Source organism: Oreochromis niloticus, linkage group LG7 (assembly GCF_001858045.2).
Source record: "Oreochromis niloticus isolate F11D_XX linkage group LG7, O_niloticus_UMD_NMBU, whole genome shotgun sequence".
Lineage (NCBI taxonomy): Eukaryota > Metazoa > Chordata > Actinopteri > Cichliformes > Cichlidae > Oreochromis > Oreochromis niloticus.
In genome coordinates, this window is record NC_031972.2 from 11,537,968 (window position 1) to 11,551,812 (window position 13,845).

General features: G+C 41.8%; 1 protein-coding gene across 2 annotated transcripts in view; it reads left to right on the forward strand.

The window, feature by feature from the left end:
* The first annotated feature begins 541 nt into the window (after positions 1 to 541).
* The window catches only part of pitpnm2 (phosphatidylinositol transfer protein, membrane-associated 2), an 80,265-nt gene continuing 66,961 nt past the window's right edge, over positions 542 to 13,845 (forward strand). Inside the window, exons 1-2 of one of the 2 annotated variants that reach the window (XM_019360699.2) lie at positions 542 to 831; positions 9,909 to 9,946. The gene's annotated coding sequence lies outside the window, so the exon portion shown is untranslated. Of the gene's footprint in view, positions 832 to 9,836; positions 9,947 to 13,845 lie in introns of those variants that run through there. The other variant, XM_019360698.2, reaches the window with a different exon arrangement.

Consider the following 13,845-nt stretch of genomic DNA (forward strand, 5'->3'; position numbering starts at 1 on the left):
GGCGATGGCTCCCGGGCCTGGCAGATCCCCGTGCACTAAATAGAAATGAAGAAGTTAGAAAATTGAGATGGAGGGGGAGAGGGTGGGCCACGTAAACGAGAATGAACATCTTGCAGAACTGGGGGAACCTATATAGATGACAACTGGAAGGAGCGTGTTTGGAGGCTTGGTCCTGCTCCTGAAATTCCAATAAATAATCTCCAAGATAAGAAGTGTGGGGACCAAGAAATATGTTGCTTTCTACCTGTGGCACACTTTGTATTTTACCACTTTGTAAAAGTTAAATATAAAATGATGTTCTAATACTGTCTGGATGAGAATACAGTGCTTCACATAAATACCCATGTTTTCAAAACTGTGGTGTCCTGGTGCCCTTGTTCTTGGTCCATCTCGTGCCACTCCACTTAAGAAATCCTGGAAATGTCCCTGCTAACTTGAACACTATTTCAGCAGAAATTTCGCAGCTGGCACAGGTGACCCACTAGAGGACGCCTTTCTCTTCTGTTGCTCTGCAGAAAAATGTCCTGTTCTGTTATTACTATTTACCCGGCTTGTTATCAGCAGCCACCGGCAGCACACTGCGCTGCAGCGGAAAGCCCGAACAGGACGGCCGGGTAGTCCGCTGTGGCGTTGACAGCAGCTTTGACAGGCGGAAACACACCGGGAATGAGCGCTGTTTGTGGGGGGAAATCAGCAGAACGAACACCGCTAACCCTTCACTGTAAAATATATGAAAGATAACGCTGTAAGCCGGCTTGTCTCCTCTGAAAATCCTCTGAAAAGTCCGGAGATGTGCGCGATATGTGGTCTGCAGACAGACTGTGACTGCAGGTGAGCCGCCGATCGCCCTGATGCCGCAGTTGTTGACCGATTGTACGGTGTCACTGCTAATTAACGCTGCTATCTCTCATTAATTCCACTAATGGAGGCGATGTAACGTTTAATTAATTCCCGCATTATTTGTGGGAGCATTGATTTGGGCTGCAGAGGTCAGGTGGTGTCCGTCATAAGCAGTGCAAAGCAGCTAAGCAGCATAGTCTACATATATTATGACTGTGGTGTGAGGGGAATGATGTTAGTCTGTCTACTGTGGGCAACTTGCATGATATAAGGGACACCTGTGGAGACATATGTAAAACGTTGTAAGAGCTGCCCCATGGCTGCTGTTGTATTGTGGGTTGGTCTCCTTCCGTCTGCAGTCATTTTGTGTGTCTTTGTGACTGTCTTTTTTCTCGATTGCATCTCTTTTTGGTCATTTTGTGTAGGTGCTTTGCATATCATCGTTGTTTAGTGTGTTGTTGTGGTCATTTCCCACTGTTTTTCTGTGTCTTCTTGTCGTTGTTTTGCAGGCTTTTTGTCTTTTTCTTCTTCTCTTATTAAATCCGTGATTGATTAGATGGTTTTGTGTTTTTTGTGCTTTGTTTTATGCGTCCTTGTAGGTGTTTAATCTCTGCAACAGTTTGTTGTTTCTTTGCACACCCTTTGCTTCTCATAGCTTTTACCTCTTTGTATTTGTTTTTGGTCTGTGTGCTGTGTGGAACTGTTTTGTTTTTTGTTTTTTTAATCTATTAGTGTATATATATATATATATATATATATATATATGTATATATATGTATATCTGTGTGTATGTTTGTGTCTCTTTTTGCCTCCATGAAGCTTTTTGGAAGCTCTGATTTCTTTGCAGTGTTTTCCTTAGTTATTGTATCTCTGGCTGTCTCTGTCTCACTCACATATACACCTTTACATTACACTTGTGAAAATGGAGAAAAATGGATAGATTAATCGAAGCCAGAGAATGTTTAGAACTGGTAAATCCAAAAACGTTTCGAACCATTATGCTCCTGTCATGGACAAAAAAACCCCAAACAAATAAAAAAAAAAAAACCCCATCTGCTTGTTATCACTCCTATCAGCACATCCAATACCAGATGCATACTGGTTATGGATGTGCTCGCCCTATTTCCTCCCATTTTAGGTTCATTTTGAATGATTTGAGTGTGTGTGTGTGTGTGTGTGTGTGTGTGTGGCAGGGAGTGAAAGAAGATGGAGCCTCACAGGATTTGATTATCTAGCCAAAATGATTAGGTTTGCTTTAATGAATGCTGTTAGGAAGTAGCCACTGCAGAAAGAATGAGTCATATTATTGATTGCCACTTGCTCTTTCTCCTCCTCCCTCTCTCTCCCTGTCTTGTCGTCCATCCATTCACTCTTCCTCTCTTCTCTTTTTCTTTATGTCATCTCTAGATATTCACATTATCGCTTCCTTTTTTTCTTGCCATTTTCTCGTCCTCTGTTTTAATTTTTCGTTTCTTTCAAAGGACATGCCACATTCCCTCCTTGTCCTATGTCTACAAAGATTTAATGTGAAGTGACATGTAGCCAGAGTGACTGTTGCATACCAATAAGGAGGGAAGAGAGTGGCCGGGGAGTCTTGGAAGAAGGGGGAGGCTGGATGGGGGTCTTGTCACGAGATGCCACGTCATCGCAGTGTGTGAAATCTATTTTTAGCAGCGTAAACAGAGGGATTCCAGCCCACTGATCATGGCTTTGCAGTCAGGACTGTGAGGTGGGAGACTGCCAGAACGTGAGATGCTGGATGTGAATGAACGACAGTTGTATAAGCCCTTTTTGTCTGCCTCCACCGTCACTCCCCTCCCATCACCTTGGCCTGTCATAATGAACACTGCACCGCAAATAGACCAACAATTCTTCTGGCTACTTTTGCAACACTGTTTTGCTTTACATGCATTCACATGTGATATCCTCTATGTTTTCGACTGAAAAACCTGTCAGCAGTTACTTTTCTATTAAGTTAATTACCAAAACATGTATACAACCTTCACAAAAATGACTGGCTACAAGTGGAAACCAGCAATATGAAGCTCATGCCCGACATCTTTGGACATATAAAAGCTCAGTTTTTTTTCAGCACTACAATCACACAGTGATGGATCTACCATCACTTGCTTCCATTTTTGTGCACACACTCAAACCCAGGGATTATACGAGCAACACTCTATCAGGGAGTTGCCAATATCCCTGGCTGTTTTGTAACTAACTATGTTGTCTGGCATGGATTTATCAGTTTCTTTGCCTCGCAGAACCATAAAAGTACAAACATAAAGAAACAATCAAAATGTATTTGATTTTTTAACAGCAACACAGTAAAGTGTTTTGCCAAACAACACTAGAGACATGTTGAGGGACAGAAAACAATGAATAAATTGGACATAAAATAATATTTATTAACAAATAAACTGGTGGTATTATACCATCACAGAAGCCATTTTATTTTTGATTTTAGTTTTTTAGTTTACTAAAGTCATGCTGGTGAAATGTGAGGACTTTTACTCAGAACTATTTCTGTATTCTAATGTTAGTATTTCCACTGACATAAAAAAACCCCCTGTTATTACAAAGCTGATACAAACACACATATAGGAAATATTCAAAGTAGCCTGACATTGTTAGGGTTTACAGTGAATTGATGGTGCCCTGAACACATCTGAGACCAAGTTGGCGGGCTAGAGGGGGGATTGTTCTGGGAATTGAAAGCACTCAGACTAATTAACAGTCCCCCAGCTTTGTTCAGATCCAGTGAGGCGTTATGTCCTCATTAAATATTCGCACAGGTTCAGGGGTACGGATGAGGCACAGAAACCTGCTCAATAGATATTCGATACATTCTGCTACTTAGTTAAGAGTAATCTCTGTGAATCAGTTTTCTCAAAGGGTTGGCTACAGGCCAACTACTCCAAAGCATACAATGAACATTCTGTTTTGCATTTGGCATAAATAAGGATTGCAAGACAGAATTACAACTGTCTTGTTATATAGATTGAAATGTATTTTTACTGTTCTGTCTTATTTTCCTTTGGCCTTTTATCTCCTTAAATCCTCCTGTTGTAATAAATGCCTGTTACTACTTGGATGAGGTTATTAGACCAACTAAACACCAAGAAAAATAATGAAAAAAAAATTGTGGAGTTTATCATAGAGGTTACTAAAATTATTGTTGTCACAGTCCCAACCAAATCAGTTGTTGAGCTTTACCTTGCAAGTATTAATCTTCACTACACGAAATGTCAGAGCAAATCAGATCCATCTTCTGCGTTCTTCCATCCAGTAAGTGTTGAGATATAGATTGTGTCCCTATCCAAGGGCCATTTGTGCCTTTAGGGTGATCCTGTGGGTTCCATGATTGTGGATACAAAAGAAGGTTTTTACCACCTGGTTGGACTAGATGAAAAGTGGGAAGTAACATCTGGAGCTGAACAATAAAGCAAATGCACAAGTGGCAAGAACTGCATTTCCTCTAAGAGCCACTAGAGGCTGACTCCAAAATGGAGTTGATTGCCATAGACTCCCATTACAAAAATGTCCAACTTTACAGTATTAAACCACACGTTCAAGAGTTCCATTCACTGGAACTAAGGGGCCAAGCCCAACTCCTGGAAAACAACCCCACACCATCATCCCCCCCTTCACCAAACTTTACACTTGGAACAATGCAGTCAAGCAAGTACTGTTCTCCATCAGATTGCCAGATAGGGAAGCAGGATTCATCAATCCAGAGAGCTAATTTGAAGACCACATGAAGTCTGGAGGTCTGTAGCGGCTGACTGCAGGAAATTGGTGGCCTCTGCTCACTATGTGCTTCAGTGTCTGCCGACTTCAATTTGTTATTATACCTCTAGCAGAGTGTGGAATATGGAGGAGTGAGGAAATTACATGACTGGACTTACTATCACAGTATCCGCGCTGGAATTTAATTCCATGGCCACTTTCCATGTGGTTACTGCTCTCCCTACACTCTCCTACTGTCCTGATGCACTTTCGGGAGGGGATAAATGGAAGAACGCATTCAACACAGCCCTAAATCATTTCGAATATCTGGTTATGTTGTCTCACTAACGCCCCCTGTGGTCTTTCAGACACTAGTTAATGATGTATTGAGGGACTTCTGTCTACCAACTCACTAGAAGAATATCGAGTCCATACTGCAACGCCTCATGGAAAATTGGTTATAATACAAGGTAGAAAAATGTGAGTTCCACTTTCCTTCAGTAACCTTTTTTGGTTATATTTTGGCAGGAGGACAGGTGAAGACCGATCCAGCAAAGATTCAAGCAGTGAATGAATGGCCCACTTTCGCTAACTTATACCGTCACTTTATTCAGAATTACAGCCAGGTAGCCGCACCACTCACTCACCTCACCTCCACCAAGGTCCCATTTTTCTGGTCTCCTGAAGCTGAAGCAGCCTTCACTAAATTGAAACATTTGTTCACTTCGGAACCCGTTCTGATTCACCTCGACACCACAAAATCATTCATAGTGGAAGTAGCCTCAGATTCAGGAGTTAGGGCCTTTCTCTCCCAACGTTCAGGGCCACAAGCCAAGCTACAGCCTTCTTCTCACGTCGCCTCACTCTAGCCAAGCGAAATTATGATGTGGGCGACTGAGAGCTGTTTGCTGTAAAATTAGCCATTGAGGAATAGCGTCACCTGTTAGAAGCAACCGAACAACCATTTACCATTTGGACTCATCACAAGAACCTAAGAACCGCCAAGAGGCTCAATGCCAGCCAAGCCTGTTAGCATCTTTTTTTTTGCAGTTTCTCTATTTCTCTACTTCCTATTGGCCAGGTTCCAGAAATGTCAAGCCTGATGCTTTGTCCCGCCAGTTTGCCACCAACAATGACCCACCTGAGACTGCCCCTATTCTCCCTGCCACCTTCATGGTAGCTTCGTCTCCTGGGACATCAATCCGCCAGGCTCTTCAGGATGAGCCTGACCCAGGTACCAGTCCACCTAATCACTGCTATGTCCCCATTCCAGCCCTTTCAGCAGTCATCCATTGGGTTCACACCGCCAAGTAAGTAGGTGTAAGTAGGACTATTTCATTAATCAAATGTCACCACTTTTGATGGGGAACTCCAGAAAGAGATGTTAAAGACTATGTGGCCGCCTGCTCCATCTATGCATGAAGCAAGAACAGCACTCAAGATTAGATTCAATTTTGTCACCGGCCTGCCTTCCTCCGGGAAGTCCGTAATTCTTTCAATATTTAATAGGTTTTTCAAGTCAGCCCATTTTATCGCTCTGGACAAACTCCCTTCTGCCTCTGAAACTGCCAGGCTCCTGGTTGGTCGTATTTTCAGTCTCCACAGCATCCTTACACAAATTCTCCCAGACAGGAGTCCTCGTTTCACTTCACAGGTCTGGTAGACCTTCTGCACCGCTCTTGGAGACAAGGTCAGCCTAAGCTCTGGATATCACCCACAATCCACCGGCCATACTGAGATGCTCATCCAGGAATTCGAATTGGCCCTCCACTGTGTCACCACACTAAACCTGGTAACCTGGTCTTTGCATCTTCCTTTTGTAGAGTACGCACATAATTCACTTACCTCATCTACAACTGGTCTCTCGCCTTTTGAAGCCTCTCTAGGTTATCATCCACCCCTGTTCCTTCAGAATGAGGTTGATCTCGCTGTTCCTTCTGTTCAACACCACTTGCAACGCTGTCGACACATTTGGACTTGGACTCGGGAGGCGCTACTAAAGGCCGTTGTTTGAAAGCACCGCTACGTGGATCAACTAAGAAGACCTGCCCCTAATTTTACTCCAGGAACATTCCTCTCAGGCGATTCTTCCACAGGCTCGCCCCATGCTATATTGGACCCTATGAAGTTGAGTCCGTCATCAGTCCTACGGCTCCCTGCATCCATGCGCATAGATCCCATGTTCTACTTTTCCCAAGCCAAGCCGGTGCACTCCAGTCCACTGTCATCTGTTCTTCACCAGTTTGTCAGCTACCTCATGGTGGTAACCAGGCCTCATTGCTTCTTGTTTCCATGTTTATGCTATGTGCTTATCTTGATCTCTTTGTGCCTTCAGTAACCTCATCAAGCCACTGCCTAACTCACCTGCAACTCTATAATCTGGACGGTGGTCTCCACAGCAAGATCCTCTGTTTCACTCTGCAACTCACTCCTCGGAAGTTAAACAACTCACCTGCCTGCCAGGAGGCTGCCTGCTGTCTTCTCAGGAATATAGGAAAAGCAAGGTCCTAACCACACTCTCCCTCTGTTACAGTGCCTCCACGTCCGAGATTCCCCACCACTTACTCACGTCTTGTCATTGCTTATCTCTGTGTTTATAATAAAGCTTTTGAAAACCTTAACGCTGTTCTGTTTGTGCCTCCACTTTGGTCCACTCCCACGTACAGGACTCCTTGACACCTAGTCTCTTTTTATTACATCTGAAATGTAATGCTGATTTGTAGACTTGCTTTAACTTCCTATCTTTATATTAGTAGTTTTGTACCAACTGTGTGCATTGTATGTGCTCTGATTTCCATGCTGCGTGAATTTCTCCTTTAAGCATTTCTTTTGTTTGCTTCTGTAGTATTTTATTCATACTGTTGTGTTGTGTTAATCACTAATGTAACATTTGAAGATTTGTGCTTATGTGAGCACAAAAATAAGCAGAAGTTATATTTATAGAATAACTAGAAACGAGGAAAACCAAACTGCACACTACCTCATACTGCTACTTTGCTCCATTTCATTTGGAAATACCACAGTTTTTTAATCTATTGCATTTATTATATAGTCTTTTTAACTCTCTATATAAATTCCAACAGAAAATAATAATGACGTAAAAAACCAATAACATTATTTTTATTCAGTGGTGTATCTTGATGTATGCTCAATCATCCAGGTAAGTAAATCCCAAAAGGTTGATTCTGTTCATCTGGACATAGCGTTTTCAGTGGAAGAAACGTTTCCTCACTCATCCAAGTGACTTCTTCAGTCTCTGGAGACTGAAGCCTCAGAAATTGCAAGTTAACAGCATCTCAGATTAGAGCCCAGATAAATGCCAAACAGACTTCCAGTAGCAGACACATCTCTACATCAACTGTTCCGAGGAGACAGCGCAAATCAGCCTTCATGATCTAATAGCTGCTAAGACACCACTACTAAGGAAAAGCAACAAACAGAAGAGATTTGTTTGGGCCGAGAAACACAAAGACTGGACATTAGACCAGTGGAAAGCTGTGCTTTGGTCTGATGAGTCCAAATTTGACAGCTTTGGTTCCACCCGTCGTGGCTTTGTGCGACACAGACAAGGTGAACGTATGGTCTCTACATACATGGTTCCCACTGTGAAGTATTTAGGAGGAGGTGTGGGGGTGCTTTGATGGTGACACTAATGAAAAAACTGAAGGCACACTGATTCAGCATGGCTACCACAGCATCCTGCAGCGACATGCAGTCTGGTTTGCATTTAGTTGACCCTCATTTATTTTTCAACATGACAATGACCCCATACACACCTCCAGGCTGTGTAAGGGCTAGTGATGGAGTGCTGCGTCAGATGGCCTGGCATCCATAGTCACCTGACCTAAACCCAGATGATTTGGGATGAGATGGACCACAGAGTGAAGGCAAAAAGGCCAACAAGTGCTGAGCATCTCTGGGAACTCCTGAAAGACTGCTTAAAACCATTTCAGGTGACTACCTCATGAAGCTCATGGAGAGAATGCCAAGAGTGTGTAAAGCAGTAATCAAAGCAAAGGATGGCTAATTTGAAGAATCTAAAATATAAAGCATGTTTTGAGTTATTTCACACTTGTTTGTTAACTACATAATTCGCATGTGTTCATTCATAGTTTTGATGCCTTCAGTGAGAATCTAAAATGTAAATCGCCATGAAAATAAAGAAAAACCATTAAATGAGAAGGTGTTTCCAAACCTTTGACTGGTAGTGTATGTCAATAACTTGATGTAGGGCAGCGGTGTCAAACTCCAGGCCATTGTATTTTCACTCAGAAAACTGTTGCTAACTGGTCATTTTGTCTTTTTCAGATTGTTCTCTGTATACTCTAGCGATGATTAGATATTTGTGTTAACAAGCAGCTGAACACGTGTTCCTAACAAAGTAGCTGATGAGTGTATATGTCTCTGTACATATCCAAAAGGATGTTAACAGTTTTCAGCTGTTTGTCAGCTGGTTAAATGACACTTTTTATGAGATCTTTCATTTCATGAAGTCATTACAGTTGAACATGGGGCCACATCTAAAGTTATTTTTTTATATTCAGTCTGTGACAGTGATTAATATTCTGCCCAAAGGAAAAAATATCGCAGTTTTCAACCTGTGTTTGTTTTGTTTGTAGCTGCAGCTCTGTGCCATTGTTTAAGTGCACTAAACAGCATTGCAAAGACTGAAACACGAACTAAGCAGAGGCTCAGATGAGTGCTGAGAACACTGATTAGCTCCCCTCCCTCCTCAGGCGGTGATGCATCGCTGTCATTTACGAACGCGCAGGAAAGCAGAGCAATTTGAGAAATGTCACAACTAACTCCAGCTACAGCAGCGCCATCACTTTGATCCCTGGACCCGCCTCACCTCCATTTCCCCCATGCCCCCACCTCCTCCCTCTCCTCTGCCACCCTCATCTAAAAATAGCTTCTCCTCTTTCATCACCCAGCCATCACGTCAGGGCTGCGTTCACTCTCATTTGCTGTCCATGCCTCATTTTTTTTTTCTCTGTTGTGATATTTTGACAGTGTCAGATGACCACATTAGCTATGGATGAATGCATTTGGCGTCAAGGAAAATAGACCTCCAACTAATTGCAGACACCCAAATCACTTTTTAAATAATGTAATATGCAATGCTTTTGCAACTAAGCATTACTCAATACTTTTAATGCTCTGAAACTGGATTGAGGAAGGAAATGGTTTAAAAACAGTCACTTCTCCTCCATAATGTGATATTTTTGACAGCGCTCTCTTTCTTGTGCAATGCTTCTGCATTGTAGACTCCTTGAAACACACATTAGGAAGATGCCGCCTGCTCACTGAGTCTCATTTCAGCTGTTTCTCATTCACAGGAAGAAAGGTTGAAACCTCCACTGGGGATGAACTGCAGGTCAGTGACACAATCTTCTATCTGTAGTAGTTCTGCAAACCAAACCATCAACTGAGCAGCGAGGAAGAGTGATAAAATATCATTTTTGTTAAGTAAAAGGAAGAACAGAACATCAGCCCTACTTACCGTAACTATTCAGAAAAGTCAAATTACTCATTCTGCACTATAATGTCCTTTGCATTATGTGTTGTTATTAATGCTGACTCATCACGTGTAAGCAGCATTATTTTAGTGTTTCCAAGTCTTTTTGTTTCTACTCTTATGATTTGAATTGTAAACAATCTGTGACACCCTGAGTCTCTCTATGAAACTGATTTACTTATTGACAGTAGTAAAGTGGTCATCAGAGCAAACACTGCCGCGACTGGTAGGGGGGTAAGGGGAGGCACGCTGTAGAAGTAATTTACACTAATAAATAGCTTTTAGCTTTAATTTTGTTTCAAAATTTTTAAAAGGGTAAAACAAGTGGACACCTCAGGTAGCGGGTTCTTCTAATGGCTACTTGAGGTCACTCCAGTGTATCAATTCTCATAGATTCTCTAGATTCTCATGTTAAAATCAATTTTTCACCTTCATGATGGCTGTACAGTATAGGGAATTTCTGCACACTTACTCCATCCATCCATTGTCTTCCACTTATCCTTGTCAGGGTTGTGAGGGGGCTGGAGCCTATCCCAGCTACCAGAATACAGAGAGACAGACATATGTACTAACTCATATTTTTAAATTGTATTTAGGCTTAAAGTTATGGAATATTAAGGGTGTGGCCACTTTGAGAGACAGAGAACTGCCTACTAGGTGGGGTCTGTCACATTACCAACAGCTTCAAGTCACTGAACTACACTACTGAAAACCTATGGATGAGAGGGTGTCCACATTTTGGCAGGTAGTGTAGGGCTGTTTCTAGCACTAAGAAAAAATGGATCAAATTTAATGTAAATATAAATAAATAAGTGCCTCACAATTGTAATTATGTAATGCTTTAAAGATAAACGTGAAATATAAATGCAAACAGTCTACTGGTAATGCAGCCACACACATGCTCAAGTGACGTCCACATAAATGCCGTTAGTTGCATCACAGCAGCTGACAGTGAGTAGCCACACAGACCTCTGTTTGACGAGTGCAGGATTGGTAGCAGGAGTATCTGGTGAGGAAAGATGTGCTTGACAACATCACAAATTAACAGTCACAATGACAGCAGATGTTCATGTTGGGTTGTGCGTGTGTAAGTGGTGTTTACTTAGCAGGGGTTGTTTCTGTTAGTGTCTGCTCTGCTGATGCTCAGATAAAGAGTGTGTGTGCAGCGGGCGGAGCACCCATCAACAAGTCATTTCATTCTGAGGATGTGGATCCCTGCAGCTCACAGATAAAACGTGAGGCTGAGAGCAGTGAACCTGCTGCTGGTGTTGCTGTACAAGCCTCGAAGCTTGTTTTCAGTTGCCGCGCTGCACTCTGACTGTAAATTCATTTAGGGGTTGGCTTGGCTTTTGAGATCTCCTGTAGTGAAATGTCTCCAGGTTGTCTTTCTTCTCCTTCCTCTTCAAGTTATAGTCTTTGAAATGTCTTTTAAGCCCAAGCAGCAGCTACACAGTCCTCTATAGATCACTACGAGCTGCAGGTGGAGTATTTTAAACAGAAACCCTCTGAGAAAAGTCATAAATAAATTGGTGTTAACTTGAAGCTCAATGGGGAAAGTGAAAAATAGTTCATAAAATGGAGCATTAGTGGATGGAAATGTTTATTCAGGCTGGCCAAAAAGCCAAACTCAGCCATGGTGTCTGCAGATCAGCTTACTCAATGCCAGCTTAGGCAACATCCTGTTGGCAAGTAGGGTTACCACACTGTTTAAGCTTCTTTAACCTGCACATAGTTGCTACACATCTACAAGATGCTTTGCAACTAACCTCAATGCCAGCTGCTCCTTTGGTGCTGCTTAAGTCTGAATTTAATGTCATGTAGATTTTCTACTGAAGCCTGCACTGTTCTGTGATGGATTCTTGCAGCTGCTCTACAGCTGAGCCACATGCCAAATAAGGTGACTATTGACTATAGTCAATGTTAACCAAGGTCATTCAGGATGTTTATTCAGTTCAGCTTTGTAGCAAATGAACAAATCTTAAATATACCAATCAGGGGTAACATTATGACCACCTGTGTTGTGGTTCCCCTTATTGCTGCCAAAACAGCCCTGACCCATTGAGGCATGGACTCCACTAGACCCCTTATGGTTTGCTGTGGTATCTGGCACCATGATGTCACCAGTAGATCCTTGTAAGATGTGAGGTGGGGCCTACATGGATCCGACTTGTTTGTCCAGCATATCCCACAGATGTTTGATTGGACTAACATCTTTGAAATTTAGGCTGAGTCAACACCTCAAACCATTCCTGAACCACTTTTGCTTTGTGGCAGGGGGCATTATACTACTGAAAGAGGCTACATGACCCATGGTTCACCACTTCCTTCCTTGAGCCATTTTTGATAGATACTGTTGATTTGCATTGCCCATGACCCCAAAACAGGAAGTCTGTCTCTCGACAATACTAACCACTGCAGAGCCGGAACACCCACAAATGCTCCAGTTTTGGGGATGCTTTGTCCTGCGCTCCCAATCAAAATTTAGCCCATGCCAAACTTACTCAAATCATTATGCCTGCCAATTTTCCCTGCTTCACTGTGTAGTCTGCTTTACTAAAACAAATTCTGCAAAAACTAAACATGCAAAATTCCCTGCATTAAAAAGAGAGTGTTTGCAGAATTTACACTATTGCACCAGGCTCATTAAAAGGAAACATGGCCCTAATAAGAGAACTGTCAGTTAAAACAAAGGAAAGGATTATAAAGCTTCCTCGAGAAGAAAATCTGACACAGTTTGTGGCAAAAGATGTTGATTGTTTCCACTCAGCTGTGTCTAAATTTGGAGGAAGTACAAAAAATGGGAAGGTTATAAAAGGAAAGCATATATGGGTAGATGGAAGACAGAAAACTCAAAGGACAGGATAAGAAATTCAAAGCAGTATACTTTTAAAAATAAAAAAAAGCACAACAAAGTAAATTAAAAAATGGATAGAAACAGGAGTTACTGTTTGTGACAGAACTGTAAGAAATAAAGGGTATGTATAAATTAAAATATACCTTCTATGCACATCATATTGTGTGTATATATCTGATTACATGCCAATGAAAACTTTTTAACTTGACCAGCACTGAAACACAAGTAGAGAAAACAAACATACAGGTGTCCAAAGAGGAGCAATTGTGAACTCTGGATGAGTGAATGAAAGTTGTGTTTACCTGTGAATTACAAATCTACATTGGACAAGAAGATGATTCATTTATGATATGGAGTTTCAGGTACATGCCCAGGGGAGAGGGCAGTCAATACATCAGCAGTAGATGCTCAGGTGTACAATGAAATTTTGGATGCTTTTCTCATTCTGTGTATGAAAAGCAGGTTTGGCTATGAATTTATTTGTCAAGATGGTAATGCATCTTGCCAGAGAGCCAAGAGTGTTAAAGCTTTTCTTCAGGCAAAGCTACATTAACTCAGCAATCAGTCTGGATCTCAAGCTAATTGAAAATCTATAACAGAAAGAGAAAGAAATGGTCCATGATAAGGCTCCATCCTGTATAAATTATTGCTCAATCACCATTTGAGAGTTGAAACCTGTTTATCTTTCATTAGACTATGCTAACTGTGATGTTTTTGTTGATCGATCCATAATTTGTTTCCTCCACACTAAGTGATTTCATAATTTCTTTTTAATTTTCTATGTGTTTGAGGTACCTTTATGAAGTCAGAATTTTTGTGCCATATGAATATCCTCCAATCCTCCATTCCATCAGTTTTGCAAGGGTTTTAGTGTACATATTCAGCAGCCACTGAACTAACACTT